This window comes from Mangifera indica, chromosome 11 (genome assembly GCF_011075055.1).
Source record: "Mangifera indica cultivar Alphonso chromosome 11, CATAS_Mindica_2.1, whole genome shotgun sequence".
In the NCBI taxonomy this organism is placed as follows: domain Eukaryota; kingdom Viridiplantae; phylum Streptophyta; class Magnoliopsida; order Sapindales; family Anacardiaceae; genus Mangifera; species Mangifera indica.
The window spans coordinates 13,336,665-13,357,236 of NC_058147.1; the positions used below are offsets into that span (position 1 = coordinate 13,336,665).

The 20,572-nt window shown below is 32.5% G+C and overlaps 2 pseudogenes; one reads left to right on the forward strand and one right to left on the reverse strand.

Moving 5' to 3' along the window:
• The window catches only part of LOC123229985, a 28,511-nt pseudogene extending 23,060 nt beyond the window's left edge, over positions 1-5,451 (forward strand).
• A 995-nt stretch (positions 5,452-6,446) lies between these two features.
• LOC123228761 lies at positions 6,447-13,579 on the reverse strand (annotated as a pseudogene).
• Positions 13,580-20,572: the final 6,993 nt, after the last annotated feature.

Genomic DNA, 20,572 nt, shown 5'->3' on the forward strand with positions numbered 1-20,572 from the left:
CAATTTATAGTCGTTAAGATATACCCATCTTCATTCTTTTCTCATCTCATTCAGATGAAAACTTTTATCAACATCATCCCTATTAAGAAAAATATCCTCTATGAATATAATATCTCTAATACAAGTTCAGTTAATCTTCCAACGAAATCCTTCCTAATGAACACATACCCTTTGGAGTGCTCAGTGTATTTGATAAAGATACATTCATTTCTTCTCAGTCCCAGTTATTCAAATTTATGGGAAAAGTTATGGATTGATATTGCTAACCACTAAGCTTGCAATCAATTAACTCAGATTTTCTACCTGACCATAACTCATAGGGAGTGGAAGCAACTAGATTAGTAGGCAATCGGTTAAGTTCTCAAACAACAATAAATATCATATCATCAAAAAGTGACTTGACGTTTTGCTTGCGCTTTCATTGACTTAACTATTTCCAATATAGTACAATTACTCTTCTTCACTACACTGGTTGTTACGAAGTTTTGGAATTACTATTTACCATACTATTTCTTTCATTACTCAGTTCCTTGAACTTTTGGATCAAATGCTCAAGACCTTGGTGAGTTCATAAAACTCTTATCTATTTTGTCTAATTGATTCTTAACCTTAATTATATATAGTGTCTAAAGCAATCTACTGCTTCTAACTTATGAGAGATCAAGTAGACAAGATTGAATCGAGCATTGTTATCATCACTAGTAATGAAATATGAGATACATTCTCAAACTTTCATAGGCTAATTTATTCAACCCATTTTGGCCAAAATGCCCTAATGTAACATGTCATATATTTGCATTCATATCCATACACATAGGAGAAGCAAATAATGAAAAACTTAACATTATCAAAAATGTAAGGTGACAAACACCATATAACTATTCAACCAACAAACCAAATCTTGTAGAAATCAATTCTATCACATTTCAATAAAACACCCAGAGAAATTCAAATTATATCCTAGTTTAAGAAGAACAAGTACTTTGACCAAGATTTGTTGAATATTTGGAGCATATTGGATTTCGTGTAGGTATAAGATTCGATCATCTATAAAACTTATTTGCTCATGTCTATTCCTTTTACTACAACCTTTGTGTTGTTGCCTACATATATCCAATTCACTTTATTCATAATTCGATAAAAATCTACTAAAGATCTTCTATCATGAACTACTTGGTCGGAGGCGTCTGAGTCTATAATCCACGTAGGATAATACTCAGTTAATATCATAGTACTAGAGAACAAAGTTTCATCACTTTATGTTGAACAAGACTATCATTTTCAACTTTGTTCATTCATAGGCGATATAATTCTTGTTGCTTCTCTTGTAACTACTCATCTTGTTTCTGTCTCTTCTTCTAGTACTTTTGCCACTTTTCTCATTTCAATTCTTTGTTCTTATTCTTTGAGCATTAAACGATCTCTTTCCTATATTAGGACTTGAGCCACTCATTTTTAAAAGTTGATTCTGCAACGTGTGCATGAGTATTAAATTCAGCTACCTCAAAGGCGCTTGTCCTTCAATTTTATGTGGCTAGAATAATTAACAAAAGTCCTTCTTTCCTTATTGTAGGTCATATGTACCTTTATACACTCCCACTATCGAGAAGAAATCGTTTTTCTAAATGAACCTACCGTTCATATATCAAGTTACATGTAGTTGACTTTAGTTTCATGATCAGATTTAGGACTTGAGCCATATCGTTATTCTTTGAGCATTAAACGATCTCCTTCCTATATTAGGACTTGAGCCACTCACTTTTAAAAGTTGATTCTACAACGTATGCATGAGTATTAAATTCAGCTGCCTCAAAGACGTTTGTCCTCCAATTTTATATGGCTAGAATAATTAACAAAAGTCTTTCTTTCCTCCATGTGGGTCATATGTACCTTTATACGCTCTTACTATCGAGAAGAAATCATTTTTCTAAATAAACCTATCGTTCATATATCAGGTTACGTGTAGCTAACTTTAGTTTCATGATCAAATTTGACATACTTATTTGGGGACTGCAGTTCCTCCAAACTTTTTTAACTAAAAACATACTTATGGCATTTGCAATTGAACATTACTAGTACTCATATACCAGATCGTTATTCATGAAACTGATCAAGACATCACACGAAGTTGATCTTGCTTCTTACATGCATGATGCGCGTCCACATCACATTTGTGTAAGGCGCTCATTTGCGTTTCTATTCCCTAGTCAGCCACAACTCTATCTTAACCTGATCTACGGCCTCCAAAGCCTTTTGCTCATCTAGGATATTGTGCATTTCAAATGCCACATGGTTTAATTCTCTCTATTCAGTATCATTCTCATTTAAATCAACCATCATTTTCTAAGATGTTATGGTTAACTAGATCACAGAGACATATCTATCATACACAACGCTATCAATGCAATCAAATACACATCAATTGTCGCAATTACGCATTAAAATTTCAAAATATCTCACATAAGGCACAAAATCGAAAATTCACTATGTTCCCAATCATCTTCCATGACACAAATGCTTGACATTTTAAACTTTAATATAATTGCGCCAATATTAATTCTGGATGAGAATTTCATTAAATTCTATCAATCTTAGAATTCCCACATTTAACTAATATATATGATACAACAAATGCATAATCTATTTTGACTAGGACCATTTCATCAACCCGTATTGATCTTTGAGTCACTTTATCCATAATAAAGTCTCTATTACATTTGCGTTAGGTCAAATACCTCGCATCATGATAGTTTTGGGAATAACGACAAACTAATGGATATTCTCTTGTACATTACTAAGCATCGCTCTATAACAAGCTGTAATGAATCCATTCAGTCCCAAAAAGTTTCAAATTCTTGTCCCGAATAAGATCATTGATTACGGGGCTCATATTCATGCATGGATATTCTCTCTTTTCCAATTAAGGGAATTCAACAGAATATTAATAGTTTCGACATGCAATGCGATGGTCCCTAGTTAACAAACTTGCATGAAGTAGAAACATGTATTTCAAAACACCAATATATGTTTTCGGGAGTCAGAATAAGATATTACATGTCATTATACGTCGTAAGACCCATGGAACACATCTCATATACATATCCGAGCACTACACAACTTCCAAGGATTCGAAAACAGGTTTCATGCGCCAAGATGCATTGGAAATGGGTGTTCACGTGCTACCACGTGCCACAATAATTCCATACAATCCTTCACGTGCCAAATCGACGTCGCACGTGCCTCCACACGCCATATATATGTCTGCACGTGCCTTCACGTGCCAAGAATGAGTCAAACGCACCGAAATAATACTGTCATGCACGCACACTCGTTGCCACGTGCCAGAAAACTCAATTCACACGCCTCCACGCGGCGGAACTAGGTCAACACACGCGGTCAAATGTTGACCATTGACTGGTCAACTATTTGACAATTGACTAATCAACAGTTGATCGGGTTACCTATGGGTCAGGATCCAGGTTGGGTCGACCCGATTAACTAAACAGATTGACCCGTTGACCATTGGGTTTGACCAACCCGTTGACCAATTGGGTCGGGTAATCGGGTTTTTCCAACCCGATTTCGACCTGATATTGCACATAAACCCTAGTTTTCCTGTCTGTCTAATTGATTGCTTTCCAGTGACGTTCTGATGACGATACTATAGGGCTTTTGTATCCCAGTTGATGATAAGGCCTATCGTTCCAATTTCTGGCGTCGGAATCCGTCGAAACGACGACAAAGCAAAAGACGCCTTGGGTCTCGGATTTGGGTCACTTTTCATTGATTCTGACGTTAATTCAAGTCGTTTTTTTAATTTAAAACATGTAATATCATTCCTAGCATACATCCAACATGTTTCCCAACACCAATTTCTTGCAATTTTAGCCGAATTAAATTCATGTCCAAAAACGAATTTTGAAAACGAAATTCAACATGCAGATTTTAATTTTCACAATATACGCTATACGAATCACAGAAAAACATAACAAATATATATCCTAGGCTCTGATACCAATGTTGGAAATAATTAAACATGTCAAGATCAAAATCTGTAAAATCTGTAAATACGAATATGCGTACCCGTTTCAATTTTCAATGAAGTTTTTTTGAATGCGGCACGAGGTGTTGATGTTAGTCTATTTCCATAACACCATTTGCTCACGTATTGCTTTTCATCTTGAGAGACAGGATCTACTGTGCTTTTGTATGTTGGGAGGAGAATAATTCCCTGTAAAAAATGGCACTCTCCTTTTTGGGAGGCAGTTAGGACTTTATATAAGAGTCCAACTACCAATAATAACTAGCAAAACTGCCTTTTGGCAGTTAATCAAATCGGGTCGGGTCGACCCGTCATGAGTGAACCCGTATCTAATATTTATTTTTCAAAATGATTTAATCTTAAATGACTTTCTTTGATAGTAGTGTTTTGATGCTTTTTGGGTTACAAAATGGGCGGAGGTTCAGTAGATCGTACAATGGCCAGTGGAGAGCGGACTGTGGTTTTAGTTGGGCGTACTGGCAATGGAAAAAGTGCCACTGCGAATAGCATTCTTGGAAGAAAGGCTTTTACGTCCAGGGCTAGTTCATCTGGTGTTACTAGTACAAGTGAGTTGCAGACAACTGAACTGAAAGATGGCCAGATCATTAATGTTATTGATACTTTTATTGAGGTGGTAATCTTGTTGATCTCTTTTTCATGTATTAATTTTAGCATGTGCATTGGTGCTCTGACATTCTCAGTTGTGTAATTACGAAGGAGGCAAAGCTACAATTGCACCTTTCCCAGAGGAGCCCTTATGGAGATTGAATTTCGTATCTATCTCTTTAGATGCATTTAAATTTTGATTGAAGAAAAATCTTTTATAAAGCCATATTTACACATTCTGAGATGATGACTATAATTGGTTGAACTTCACTTAATTCTTTTGGTTTATACTATCATTGAAGAAAAATCTTTTATGTTTTTTGCATAGACTGAGTCAAAGCTGAAAGAGACAATTGGTAAGCTTGAACAGCAATTGAAGGAGGAGAGGGTTGCCCGCATGAAGGCGGAAGAGAGGGAACGAGAAGCTGAAATGATGTCCAACGATGAAATTCGTAAGCTTAGAGAGAATATAGAGAAAGCTCAGATGGAAACCGAGGAGCACCGTAAGAAAGTTGAAAACCAGTGTTCTATTCTCTGATCAATCTTCAGTCATTTGTGAGCAGGGACAACGTCTGAGACTGTTTATCTTTTCAATCATTTTGCTCTGTGAAATGTGAATTTTCACAGTGGTTGCTCCAACTTCTGTTGAAACTTCATAAAAATTTAAGTATGCATATTAAAACTATGCCTTATGGATCAACGTTATTAACCCTAGCCTTAAGCCTATATGACATCTCCAATTGCAACAAGGTATGTAAGGCTCAGTAAACTCTAGCTATAGCTGGATTCGAATAAATTGATTGAGTGAGATCTGGTTGGGTTTGAGTTTTTAATAGAAATTATTATTTTTTTCTTATTTTGTTTCAAAAAATATTATTTTAACCCACATATTTTTAAAATATGATATAGTTTTAATAATTTATAATATGATGTTTATTCTCTAATTTGTTGTGTTTAGTTATTTAGGGAATTAGTTATCATTTTCTAAATTGTTAAGGCATATTTAAATTTTATAAATTCCAAAAATACCTTGCAGCTTTATAAAAATTTTTAAAACCCTTTAAAACATAATTAACATCCCAACATCATTAAAAACTATTATTTACTTTTTAAACATAAAATTAGATATTATTGACACACTCATCTATAATTATATTAGTAAAATTATTATTATTTTTAGTTAAAATTAATATAAATTAGTTATAGAAAAAATCAGTTTATAAAAAATTTGTTAGGGCAAACTGTTATTTAGTTTAAATGTATTTTAGGGCAAAAAGTTTTATAAAAGAATTTAACAAAATTTTTAAACGAATTTAACAGGTTGGTGTGAAAATTATTTTTCCAAACTAAATCAATGGGAATTTGTCATTACATCATACCTTGCATGAGCAATAAATTATACGTTTATAAATTACCAATAGAAGCTTTAATCATCCTCAATCTCAAAAGTTGAACTAGAATGGTTTGAGCTGCAGCTTATGTGGTGTTAGTCTCTCTGACTTACACCTATAATAAGATCTAATCCATGTTAAAGACAGCGATCAGTGATCAGGAAATCACTTGTTTAGAGGAAGTGCTTTTGTAAAGAGGATCACTCTTGCAGCATTGGACGAGAAAACTAGCATGAATTTTACAAAATAACAAAATTTTGTTTTATTAATGTTCAGCCGCAATATCAAAAGGCGAAAAAAATTGTATTGTTTTTTACGGACTTGAAAATATAAAATATGATACGGACTGCCAAAACTAATTTCTATTAAACTTTAATGCCAAGTATAATCTGCAATTTTTACTAATTCTAATACGAACCCCACCTATATCAAAAGTAGAACTCAATATCCAATTTTGATTCATTGCCCAAGATCGTTTAAAGTAATGGTAAAAGTAATTTATGGAAGTAAGACCTTTTATTTATAAAGAATCAATAATCTTAGATATTAAAATATGTATGTCACACAATTTTAAAGATTAAGAATAAGCTTTGTAATTGATATGACAAGATATAATTAGAAAACAATACAAGAACTTGTAGAGTTTTCAAAGAACAAAGTAAAGAAAAAAATTCCTCTCCTTTGATTAAATTTTAAATTTGGATAACAAGACCAATAATTTCTTCTCTGGGGCTGCCGAATACACTTATTTATAGAGAAACAAAAACTCTTTCCAACAAGTATAAGGCAACTAAAGTTTGGTGAAAAGGAAACAAAATAACTTCCTAAAACACTCCTAATTGAATTTGACAAATATAGATTATTTAGCTACCAATTAACTACTAATTAGGCAACACAAAAAAATAAATATTCTCCTAACCCTATAAGGTAGGCAGAATTTAAGAAAAGACAACTAAAACAAATCCTAACTAAATAAGGACTCTCATATTTTCGGTCAACTAAGGAAGAAGTTTGAATGAGTCAATTCTTGAATCTTTAGGAATCTTTCTTGAAATCTTCTAGGATCTTTTTGAATATTCTTTATTCTTCAAAAATCTTTCTTGAAATCTTCTAAGATCTTCTTGAATATTCTTCATTCTCCAAAAATCTTTCTTGAAATCTTCTAGGATCTTCTTAAATATTCTTCAATAACTCCAAAAAAAAAATGAACAAACAAAGTAGCTTTAAAATAGGAAATTAAGCTAACTAGGTTGTAATCTTCAAAATGCATCTCCGAAGGACTAGAATGGTTTGAATCCACATGCTTGCTCATGATATGAAGAACAAATGAATTCAAAGCTTGTTTGAACCTTTTCACCCTTGCTCTTGTCATTGGACCTTCATAAAGCAAAGGATCATTTGACTTGTTTGGCACCTTGATTGCATCATTCCCCCCTTCCTCTAGATGATTCATCTTCAAATTAATACCTTCATCAAAATCAAAAGGAGACAAATCAGCAACATTAAATGTAGTACTAACACCATACTTACCACGCAAATCAATCTTGTAGGCATTGTCATTAATGTGTTCCAACACTTGGAAAGGTCTATCTCCACGAGGCAATAACTTAGAACACCTTTGAGTTGGAAAATGTTCTTTGTGCAAATGCACCCAAACCCAATCACTAGGTTCAAATACAACACGCACACGCCCTTTGTTAGCTTGCCTTGCATATGTCTCATTCTTGCATTCAAGATTGGCTCGCACTTTTTCATGCATTGCCTTCACAAATTCCGCCTTCTTTTTGCCATCTAGATTCACTTGTTCACTCATAGGTAAAGGAATTAAATCTAGAGGACTTAATGGAATAAACCCATAAACAATTTCAAAAGGACATAAATTAGTAGAAGAATGTACACTATGATTATAAGCAAACTCAATATTTGGCAAGCAATCTTCCCAAGACTTCAAATTGCTTCTAACCATAGTTCTAAGTAATTGAGACAAAGTTCTATTAACTACTTCAGTTTGTCCATCAGTTTATGGATGATAGGTGGTAGAAAACAAAAGTTTAGTACCTAATTTACCCCACAAAGTTTTCCAAAAGTAGTTTAAAAACTTAGCATCTCTATCACTCACAATTGTGTTAGGCATACCACTTAAACACATAATTTCTTTAAAGAACAAGTTGGCAATATGTTGCGCATCACCAGTTTTATTACATTCTATGAAGTGAGTCATCTTAGAAAACCTATCCACAACAACAAATATTGAATCATGCCCACGCCTAGTCCTAGGTAAACCAAGCACAAAATCCATGGAAATATCAATCCAAGGCGAACTAGGTATGGGTATAAGCATAGACAAACCATGTGGTTTTAACTTAAACTTAGCTTGTCTACACACAATACACTTATCACAAATTCTTGCAACATCCTTTTTCATGTTAGGCCAATAAAAGTGATGATGTAAAACATCCAAAGTCTTAGTTACACCAAAGTGACCCATCAAGCCACCCTCATGTGCTTCACGTACAAGGAACTCATACATGGAACAATTAGGCACACACAACCTATTGTCCTTAAACAAGTACCCATCATGCCTATAAAACTTTTCAAAAGCAACTTTCTCACATGCATGATAAACACTACTAAAATCACTATCATTCGCATACAACTCTTTGATGTATTTAAATCCTAGCAATTTGGCATCTAAAGTAGCAAGTAGAACATACCTTCGTGAAAGTGCGTCAGCTACTATATTTTCTTTACCTTGCTTATATTTGATGACATAAGGAAATGACTCAATGAATTCACCCCACTTGGCATGTCGCTTGATAAGCTTGTTTTGTCCTTTCAAATGCTTCAAAGATTCATGATCGGTGTGTATCACGAACTCTTTAGGCCATAAATAATGTTGCCAAGTTTCCAAAGCTCGAACTAAAGCGTATATCTCCTTGTCATAAGCTGGATACTTCAAGCTTGCACCATTCAACTTTTCACTAAAATAAGCAATTGGTCGCCCATCTTGCATTAAAACGACTTCAATTCTCAAACCTTAAGCGTCACATTCAATCTCAAAAGTTTTAGAGAAATTAGAAAGAGCAAGTAAAAGAGCAGAAATTAACTTATCCTTGAGCATATTAAATGTTTATTCTTGTGCATCTCTCTATTTAAAACCAATACTCTTCTTGACCACCTCGGTCAATGGTGCGGCAATGGTACTAAAGTCCTTTACAAATTGCCTATAAAAGCTAGCAAGGCCATGAAAACTTCAAACATCACTAACACTCTTAGACGTAGGCCACTCCTTGATTGCCTTGACCTTTTCTTCATCTACTTTAATTCCTTTTGCACTAACAACAAAGCTTAAGAAAACAAACTTATTTGTGCAAAAATTACACTTTTTGAGGTTAGCAAGCAAACACTCTTTACGCAATACTTCCAAAACCATGCACACATGCTCAATATGCTCTTCAAAAGATTAGCTATAAATGAGTATATCATCAAAATAGACAACCACAAACTTTCCAATAAAAGAATGCAAAACATGGTTCATTAATCTCATAAATGTGCTTTGTGCATTAGTTAAACCAAATGACATGACTAATCACTCATACAAACCATATTTTGTCTTAAATGCAGTTTTCCACTCATCTCCTTCTTTCATGCAAATTTGATGATAACCACTTTTCAAATCAATTTTAGAGAATATAATAGCCCCATGCAACTTATCAAGCATATCATCTAACCTAGCAAAAAGATGACAATACTTTACCGTTATCTTGTTGATAGCACGACAATCAACACACACTCGTTAAGTACCATCCTTTTTAGGTACAGGTAGAATGGGTACGGCACACGAGCTCATGCTTTCTCTAATGTAACCTTTGCCTAAAAGTTCTTCAACTTGCCTTTGTAACTTTTTGGCTTCCTCGGGGTTACACCTATATACGGGTCTGTTTGGAATTGTAAAGCTGAGTATGAGATCAATTTGATGTTCAATCCCCCTAATTGGCAGTAAACCACTAAGGATTTCTTTGGGAAACATATCTTGAAATTCTTGCAAAAGAGAAACAAAAGAACTAGGCAAAGAAGGGTCAAGGTCATTAGTGCTCAAACAAGATTCTTTATAAACAAGCATAATAATAGATTGCTTTAAAAGCAAAGGTTTCCTCACATCTTTTCCTTTTGCATAAAAACTTGTTCTTCTCTCTTGTTTTTCCACTCTTGTTACACTCAACTCTCCTTTTGCATACGTTTCACTCTTTTTTTCATTGTGCATCCTCTCATTAGACTCTCCTTTTTCCACTATTGACTCATACCTTTTATTGCTTTTCTTATAGCTCTCCTTTTTCTTGGTGCATTAGTTAAACCAAATGGCATGTCTAACCACTCATACAAACCATATTTTGTCTTAAATGTAGTTTTTCACTTATCTCCCTCTTTCATACGAATTTGATGATAACCACTTTTTAAATCAATTTTAGAGAATATAATAGCCCCATGCAACTCATCAAGCATATCATCTAACTTAGGAATAGGATGACAATACTTTACCGTTATCTTATTGACGGTATGACAATTAACACACATTCGCCAAGTGTCATCCTTTTTTGGTATAAGTAGAATGGGTATGGCACACGAGCTCATGCTTTCTCTAATGTAACCTTTGCCCAAAAGTTCTTCAACTTGCCTTTTTAACTCTTTGGCTTCCTCAGGGTTACACCTATATACAGGTTTGTTTGGAATTGTAGAGCTGGGTATGAGATCAAGTTGATTTTCAATCCCTCTAATTGGTGGTAAACCACTAGGGATTTCTTTGGGAAACACATCTTGAAATTCTTGCAAAAGAGAAACAAAAGAACTAGGCAAATAAGGGTCAAGGTCATTAGTGCTAAAACAAGATTCTTTATAAGCAAACATAAGAATATATTGCTTTAAAAGCAAAGGTTTCCTCACATCTTTTCCTTTTGCATAAAAACTTGTTTTTCTCTCTTGTTTTTCCACTCTTGTTACACTTAACTCTCCTTTTGCATACGTTTCACTCTTTTTTTCATTACGCATCCTCTCATTAGACTCTCTTTTTTCCACTCTTGACTCACACCTTTTATTGCTTTTCTCATAGCTTCCATTTTTTCTTGGTGCATTAGTTAAACCAAATGGCATGACTAGCCACTCATACAAACCATATTTTGTCTTAAATGTAGTTTTTCACTTATCTCCCTCTTTCATGTGAATTTGATGATAACCACTTTTCAAATCAATTTTAGAGAATATAATAGCCCCATGCAACTCATCAAGCATATCATCTAACCTAGGAATAGGATGACAATACTGTACCGTTATCTTGTTGATGGCATGACAATCAACACACATTTGCCAAGTGTCATCCTTTTTGGGTACAAGTAGAATAGGTATGGCACACGAGCTCATGTTTTCTCTAATGTAACCTTTGCCCAATAGTTCTTTAACTTGCCTTTGTAACTCTTTGGCTTCCTCGGGGTTACACCTATATACGGATTTGTTTGGAATTATAGAGCCTAATTGGCAGTAAACCACTAAAGATTTCTTCGGGAAACACATCTTGAAATTTTTGCGAAAAAGAAACGAAAGAACTAGGCAAAGAAGGGTCGAGGTCATTAGTGCTAAAACAAGATTCTTTATAAGCAAGCATAAGAATATATTGCTTTAAAGGCAAAGCTTTCCTCACATCTTTTCCTTTTGCATAAAAACTTGTTTTTCTCTCTTGTTTTTCCACTTTTGTTACACTCAACTCTCCTTTTGCATGTGTTTCACTCTTTTTTTCATTGTGCATCCTCTCATTAGACTCTCTTTTTTCCACTCTTGACTCACACCTTTTATTGCTTTTGTCATAGCTCCCCTTTTTCTTGTGCACCTTGTCTTTTTCATGCATACTTTTTCTTTCTCTTTTTATTGTTTTTTCCCTTTCAAACTTTTCAATTCTTTGTCTAAGGACTTTTTGGTCCTCATACACTTCCTTGGGGGTTAAAAGTTTAAGGGTTATAGGGATATTGTTAATTACAAAAGAGTATCTATTAGAAAACCTATTATGGAGAACCTTCTTATCATATTGCCAAGGTTGCGTCAAAAGAATGTGACTTGCTTGCATAGGCACTATATCACATAACACTTCATCTTCATACTTACCTATAGAAAATGCCACCCTTATTTGTTTATTTACCTTCACCTCTCCATAATCATTCAACCATTGTAACATGTATGGTCTAGGATGTTTTAAAGTAGGTAAATGTAATTTTTCAACTAACATGGTACTAGCTACATTAGTGCAACTACCCCTATCAATAATCAAACAGCATACCTTATCTTGCACTTTACATCTAGTGTGGAAGATGTTCTCACGTTGTACCTCATCCTCTATCTTGGCTTGCAAATTCATGACTCACCTTGCAACTAGTAATTCTCTATGCGTAGGACTTTGCAAAGTTTCATCTTCACTTGTATCCTCAAGCTCGGGCATCTCCAAGTCATTATCATCCTTACTTTTACTAACCACTTTGCCACATCTTATGGTCATAGTACGCTTGTTTGGACAATTTTAGGAGATATGTCCATAACCCAAACACTTAAAGCATTGTACTTCTTGTGCTTTCTTGGTTTGATTTTCATTCTTTTCCTTACCCTTGGCATTCCCCCCTTCCTTTGCACCTTTATTGTTTTCAAACTTTGGCTTGTTGAAGGTCTTTTCTCTACCCTTTCAATTCGACTTCCATGATGTGCTAAAAACAAATGAATTGCTCTTTGTACCTTTAGACTTCAATTGCCCTTCAATCTTGATGGTCATATGCAACATATCTTTCATGTTGACATAGTGATGTAATTCCACTAAGTCGACTATGTTTCTATTCAATCCATGCAAAAACCTTGCCATTGTTGCCTCACAGTCCTCTTCAATATTTGCTCTAATCATGGCAACCTCTATTGCTTGATAATATCCTTCAACACTCTTAGTGCCTTGTACAAGATTTTGGAGTTTTTTGTATAATTCTCTATAGTAGTGTGATGGAACAAAACACTTGCACATGATGGTCTTTATCTCATCCCAAGTTTCAATTGGTTGTTCATGGTTCCTCCTTCTACTAGTCACCACTCGGTCCCACCAAACAAGTGCATAATCAATGAACTTTATGGTAGCTAACTTCACTTTCTTTTCTTCAAAGTAGTTATGACTTTCAAAGATGAATTCCACCTTTTTCTCCCACTCCACGTATGCCTCGGCGTCACTGTTGCCTTGGAAGCTTGGAATTTTCATCTTTATGCTTCCCAAGTTACCATCTACCTTGGTACGCCCATTCCTTCTTGAATTGGATGTCTGATCATCATCGTCTTGTTCATGTCTCCTACAGGTTCTAAAAATGTTTATACTTTGCTCCCCATGATGGCTTGACTCCAACTTGTCAATTCGGTCCAATACATCTCCAATTTTGGGTGTCATGTCTAGTTTCATCCTTTCCATCATTTGTTGCATGGACTTCATGAAAAGTTTCAAATCGGATGCTCCTTCCCCTTCTTGAGACATGATTCAAAACCTACAAATCAAAGTTAGAATGGAAATAGAAAGAACCTCACAAAACACTCCCTCGCGTGTTTAACTCTCAATTAATGGCATTCACACTTGTGTTTCACTTGATTTTAGGCTTTTCCCCTCTAATGAGCTCACTACTCGCCTTTTACCTGTCAATTTCCTTAAACTTGGTTCTTATAGAACTAACATAGCTCTCTATATATTATTTCCAACCACTCACCAATATCAACACAAACTTAAATTGAACCTTTTAAAATTCAAAGCAACACACCATTCCAAGAAAATAAGAAATTAAGCAAGTGAACAAAACTTGACTTAAGAACAATGAAAACCCAATTTAAGGTTGTAAGAAACAAAAAAAAAATGTTAGCAATAGAGAATAACTGCTAAAGAACCAACTCAAGAACTTTGAACAATTCCACCAAATAGAATTTAAACACACACATACACACACACATATATATATTTATGAGAATACGGAAACAAGAATTCAAATCATAATCACAAGATTCGAATCAAGTTAGGAACTTTGGGGGTTGTCCCAATTGTATTCATGCACAATTTTTTTTTTTTTTTTGTCTTTCTTTTCTTTATAATAGATGCGGACACAAGGAAGATAAATACTAAGGGTTGATTTTGATGACTTCAAACCCTTTGAACAACAAACACAGAAATTTGACACTTAAAGAAAATTAAGAAGAAGAGAAAACAATTGACAACACAAGGATAGATATACCAAACCTTGAAGTTTGGCTCTAATACCAAACTGATACAAACCCTACCTATATCAAAAATAGAACCCAATATCCAATTTTGATTCGTTGCCCAAGATCATTCAAAGTAACGGTAAAAGTAACTGATGGAAGTAAGACTCTTTGTTTATAAAGAAACAAGAACCTTAGTTACTAAAAGATGTATGCCACACAATTTTAAAGATTAAGAATAAGCTTTGCAATTGATATGCCAAGATAGAATTAGAAAACAATACAAGAACTTGTAGAGTTTTCAAAGAAAAAGTAAAGAAAAAAATTCCTGCCCTTCGATTAAATTTTAAATTTGGATAACAAAACCAATAATTTCTTCTCTAGGGCTACCGAATACACTTATTTATAGAGAAACAAAACTTTTTCCAACAAGTATAAGGCAACTAAAGCTTGGTGGAACTTCCTAAAACACTTCTAATTGAATTTGGCAAATATAGATTATTTAGCTACCAATTAACTACTAATTAGAGAACACAAAAAAAGAAATATTCTCCTAACCCTATAAGGTAGGCAGAATTTAAGGAAAAACAACTAAAATAAATCCTAACTAAATAAGGACTCCCATATTTTCGGCCAACTAAGGAAGAAGTTTGAATGAGTCAATTCTTGAATCTTTAAGAATCTTTCTTGAAATCTTTTAGGATCTTCTTGAATATTCTTTATTCTCCAAAAATCTTTCTTGAAATCTTCTAGGATCTTCTTGAATATTCTTCATTAACTCCAAAAAAAAGGAACAAACAAACTAAGTAGCTTTAAAATAGGAAATTAAGCTGACTATCTTGTAATCTTCAAAATGCATCTCCAAAGGACTAGAACGGTTTGAATCCACATGTTTGCTCATGATATGAAGAACAAATGAATTCAAAGCTTGTTTGAATCTCTTCACCCTTGCTCTTGTCATTGGACCTTCATAAAGCAAAGGATCATTTGACTTGCTTGGCACCTTGATTGCATCAAATTATGAGAGATAACATTTTTTTCCCTTAAAAATTAAAGTTTATAATTTAATTAGATAGCTATATTTTTATGAATATAATTTTTAATGGCTTCCAATTATTGACAAGAGTGAACTACATTTCCCACATAATGTTTGGCTTTAAAACACTTTCCACCTTAGTTGGCATAAATTACCATTTTATTCCTATTTTAATTTTTTAAAATTATCATATAACCCAAATAAATAAAAACTAAAAATCATCCTTTTTATATATGAATTACATAAAAACCAACAAATTAAGTGCATAAATATCATATTACAAATTTTTGGTGGCAATAATAAGTATAATCATATATTGATGGCAAACTATAAATTTTGAAAATTTTAGGGTTGTTAATTATTTTAGGTTTTTTGAAATTTAAAATAAGTTTGGGGTGTTTTTGAAATTATAAAATTTTAGTCTACCCCTCGACATTTTAAAAAAATTTTAGTTACACCCTAAAAAAACTGAACATAATTCCACAAATTAAGAGCATAAATGTTATATTACAAATTATTAAGGTTATAATTTATTTTCAAAATGTAGGAGGGTGAATATGATATTTTGTTAAGGAGCGGCATCATGATTGAGGTTTTGAAAAGTTTTTAGGATTGATTTATAAGGTTTCAAACTTTTTAAATGTTAAATTATCATATTTGAATCGTTTGAGTCTTATTTGTAATAGAATAATTTTTTACTTTTTAAAAATGAATAAATGGTAAAATTATTATTTTCTCTTACACCACTAGTCTTTTTTTTTTTTAAATAAAGTTTGATTTGGGTGAAAAAAATATTATTTATGCAATCTAAGGTGGAAATGGTTTCTCTACCAAAGCTAGGGTGGGAAAATTTAATTTACTTATTGAGAAATATCCTAACAAATTGGGTTTTCAAGCTTCTTTCGTGGCAACAAAGCCCATGAAAGAAGACTACATAGAAAATGGTTTTCTCTAAATAATAATAATAACAAGAAAAGGAAATTTAAAAGAACTCTCAAATTGTAAAGGCGTAATATTGGTCTGTTTAACTTTAATTTGTAATGCTTTTAAAATAAAAATAAAAATCATTAATTTGGAATATAAAATGATTGATTTTCTCCTATAATTGTAATATAATATTGATCAATATTAATATATTCATACTTTACATTAAAATAAATATATGTTTAGTCATAACTTGAATCGAATTGATCAATTCAATCAATCCGATCGAAATTCAATGGGCCTGATTTAGGATTTGTCAGTGGACTTCTTTTATATCAATATGATTTTTCAATTCCTTTTGTAATTTGTCATAGTCCATAGTGCATTGCACCACCATGTCACAATTTTATTTAGCTATATTTTTATTCAACATTTTGATTTGATTAATGGAGTCCTAACAATCACAAATGAATGGATTATACCACTAGACCACAAATCTATTTAATTATATATATATATATATATATATATATATATATATATATATATATATATATATATATATATATATACACACACACACATACACACAGAGTTGATGTCTTCATATAATTGGTTAGATTAGATCAAAACTTGTTTAGGACCTGTAAACATCAGTGTTGAATTTATTGTTATAAGGGTTATGGAATTTATTGGGTATTTTGGTAATTTCATACATATTTTACTCGAAATAATAATCACACAAATAACAATAATATAATTTTTTAGACTTTTTTGTCTTGCTATAGATAATAATCTAAGTAAATGACATCAGTGTTAACTTCAAAGTTGACTTTTGATGGGTAAGGATCTGATAATCTACTATATGTAATTTTATTTTAAATATTAATGTCATTTTATTTAAATATTATTATAAATGTATATTTGGTTTAAATAATATTTTATTACAAAAAATAAAAAATTACCACAAAAATAAATTGCTTGAAAGATTATTGAAATTACATTATTACTATGTTTGGTAAAATTTAATATATATAAATAATTATTATTTTTTATTAACAATAATAAAATAATATTAAAATATTATTTTACTTAAATACCCTTGAAATATTATATTGGTAATGTATATTGTTAAATTGACATGTTTTATATTATATATTTGTTTGATGTATTTTCTAAAAAAAATTTTATTTTATTAATAATATATTAGAATTATTTCATATTATCACATTATGAAATTAATTAATTAAAATATATTTTAAAATTGTTATCTTAATATCAATATATTTTTTATTAAAATATTATTTATATAACTTGTGAAAGTATTTTTGTCAAAAAAATTAATAAATAAGGATAAAATTATAATAAAAGTAAAATTTTTTATTAATCTTTTTATACTTAAGCTAGATGTATTATTTTTCACATCATATTTGATAAAAAATTATCAAAATAGTTTATTATTTCACAAATGAAACAAATTAATATTAATAATAAAATATGCTATCAATAATGATACAGAGACAGTGATCTTTGGGAATCAATTGACTGTCTGGTTTGAAATTTTTTTTACTACCCGATATGTAAAATATTAATGGCCAAATGACTTATTCTCACTCAAGGTTTAGTACAAACTAAAACTTATATTGTTAATTTTGAAAAACTTAAATATCTATCTATTTGTTATATTTTGTTGTTATTGATAAGAGTAAAATTGTTATTTAACAAAAACATTTGAAAAACTATAAATTCATTACATTTTCTTCTCTAGGTTTAAAAACAAATAATTTCGCCCCACTAAAGTTTGAAAATTGACTATTTCTCTCTAGGGTTTGCATTTTCTCCCTTATTGCTTCACCGACGATAGAGCTGGCCAATCTTCTCCCTCTCATCTCCGAGATAAGGATGAATTGTTGGTCAACTAGAGGTTGATTGATGATTCATCAGTCGATCTCCATAGATTGAGTACAGATCTTTGGCCCCAAATGCTTCCAATGTGAAAAGATGCTCCTGCGACAACATTTCTTTTCTCCGAGGCCAGATTTCAATAGATCATTTGAAAATTTGAAACCTTAATAAGGAAATACAACTTTTTAAAGTTTAATCATGAGGAAACTATTAGTTTTATAAACCAAGGGGGAAAAGTAATATAAATTTTTAAGGTTTAATGGTAAAATAACAATTTTATCCTTATATTTAACATAAATTCTAGTAGAAGTTAGTCTATCGGTTGGAGTTTGAGATTTTGAACTACCATGAATATGTTTTTGAGATTAAATTAAAACTTGGGTAAAAAATAATCCATTGACTTTTTTTTTGTTTTTGCTATACTATATGTAAAATATTAATAAAATTCTAAAAATTTTGTTTGACTTATAGATTTTATTATTTTTTACTTTCTATATTTTACTAGCACACACTTTAAACCCTTTAAGCTTTTCTTTTAACTCTATTAATCACTATAGAAGCGGAAACGTCTAAGAGTGCTTTAGCCATTAAATCCGACATCTTTTATTGAACTAAGCAAGGATAAGTTAGTAAATTTGTATAAATATTAAATTTTAAACTAGTAGACTTACACGATGTTAAGGTTTGAGGGTAATTTTTATGATATTTGTAAAAGTGCCACATGCTTGTCATTAGCTAAATTGTAGGGGAATCTATGAAATTTCTCAATCTAGAAAAAATTATTTGAAATAGAACATCCCATAAAATATTTAAATATTTTTTAGGGAAAAGGACTATTTCCCACCCATTATTTAGCCCAATCTCAAACGCATACCCACGCCAGATGAAAAACCAAAACACCCACCCATCTCTAAACCGCCGTTAAATTTTTCGTTAAATAGAGGGGTAAAATCGTCATTTTATTGTTTATATTTCAGTTATATAATTTTATCACATTTTTCCCCTCCGATTTTAAAAATTAAAATTTACCCCCATCCCTGAACTTTGAAAAGTAACTTTCACCCCCCCAAATCCCTAATTTTTTTTTCACTTTCCCTCCGGCCACCGGCGACGATGTGGCTGGAGGGAGAGTGACGAGCGTCGTCCAGAGAATGGACGACGCTCGTTGAGCGTCACTGGACGACGGAGCGTCGTCCATTCTCTAGACGACGAAACATCGTCTAGACTGGACGACACTTCGTCGTCCATCTAGATGACGCTTCGTCGTCTAGACTGGATGACGCTTCGTCGTCCAAAGTTCTGGACGACGATTCTTCGTCCAAAGTTCTGGACGATGAAGTGTCGTCCAAATTTGGAAGACGCTCGTCATCCAGATCTGGATGACGGTCGTCCTTCTTGGACGACGATCATCGTCATCCAGAGGTGGTGGATCTCTGGATGAAATCTTCTCTGCCGTCGTCGGAAAAAGTGGCTGCATTTCAGGGGGGAAAAGTGAATTTTTTAAAACTTAATTCAGGGGACAAATGTTAGTTTTTCAAATTAAAGGGGGGGAAATGAGATAGAATTTTAATTATTTAATATTAATGATGAAATGACTAATTTGCCCCTTAATCTAACTGAAAAAATGTGGGTGGATGCAAACAGATTAAACTTTGGGTGGGTGTTTGGATTTTTCATGAGGCGTGGGTATGCGATGGAGATACGGCTAAAAAATGGGTGGGAAACGAAGAGTCCTTTCCCCTATTTTTTAATAAAAACGGAAAACGAAGAGTCCCGCCCTTTTCTATTTATGACTTAAATTTCCGATTCTCTCTTACAAACTCTTCATCTTCTTCCAGTTCCTCTCCCTCTCACTGTTCCTCTTCTCAAGTAAGTAATCTTGCAGATCATTTTATTTTATTTTACTTATTTATTTTTTAAAATGATTTAATCTTCGATGACTTGCTTTGCTATTTCATGTTGATTTCGATTTTGGACAGGCTGTAATATTTTTGAGTTATGCTTCTCCAGTTGAGTTGACTCGTTAATATCAATTAATTGTTGACAGCAAACGTGTATGTACTTTAATAATGATTTGTTTCATTCACGGAAATTAAATATCTGGAGTAATCGTGATTCTAATTTTGTTATTCTTGCTGTTCAAATAGATTTATGATCGTTTTACTGTACCGGGAAAATTTCCCAGCATTGATACTGTGTATTTACTCTAGGTTTGTGAGGATCCCGAACTAGGACTGTATTTTAATGTTGTTTTTATACCTTTATTTTACAACCTTTTGTAAACAAACTGATCACTAATGAAGCATGCAATGGACGGATAAGGTTAGATTTAAAGGGTCAAAGTAATTGTTGAGGATGAGTCGTGTTGTGGAATACTAGTTTGGGTTTTATATTTAGTTTGTATATCAAGATACAGAT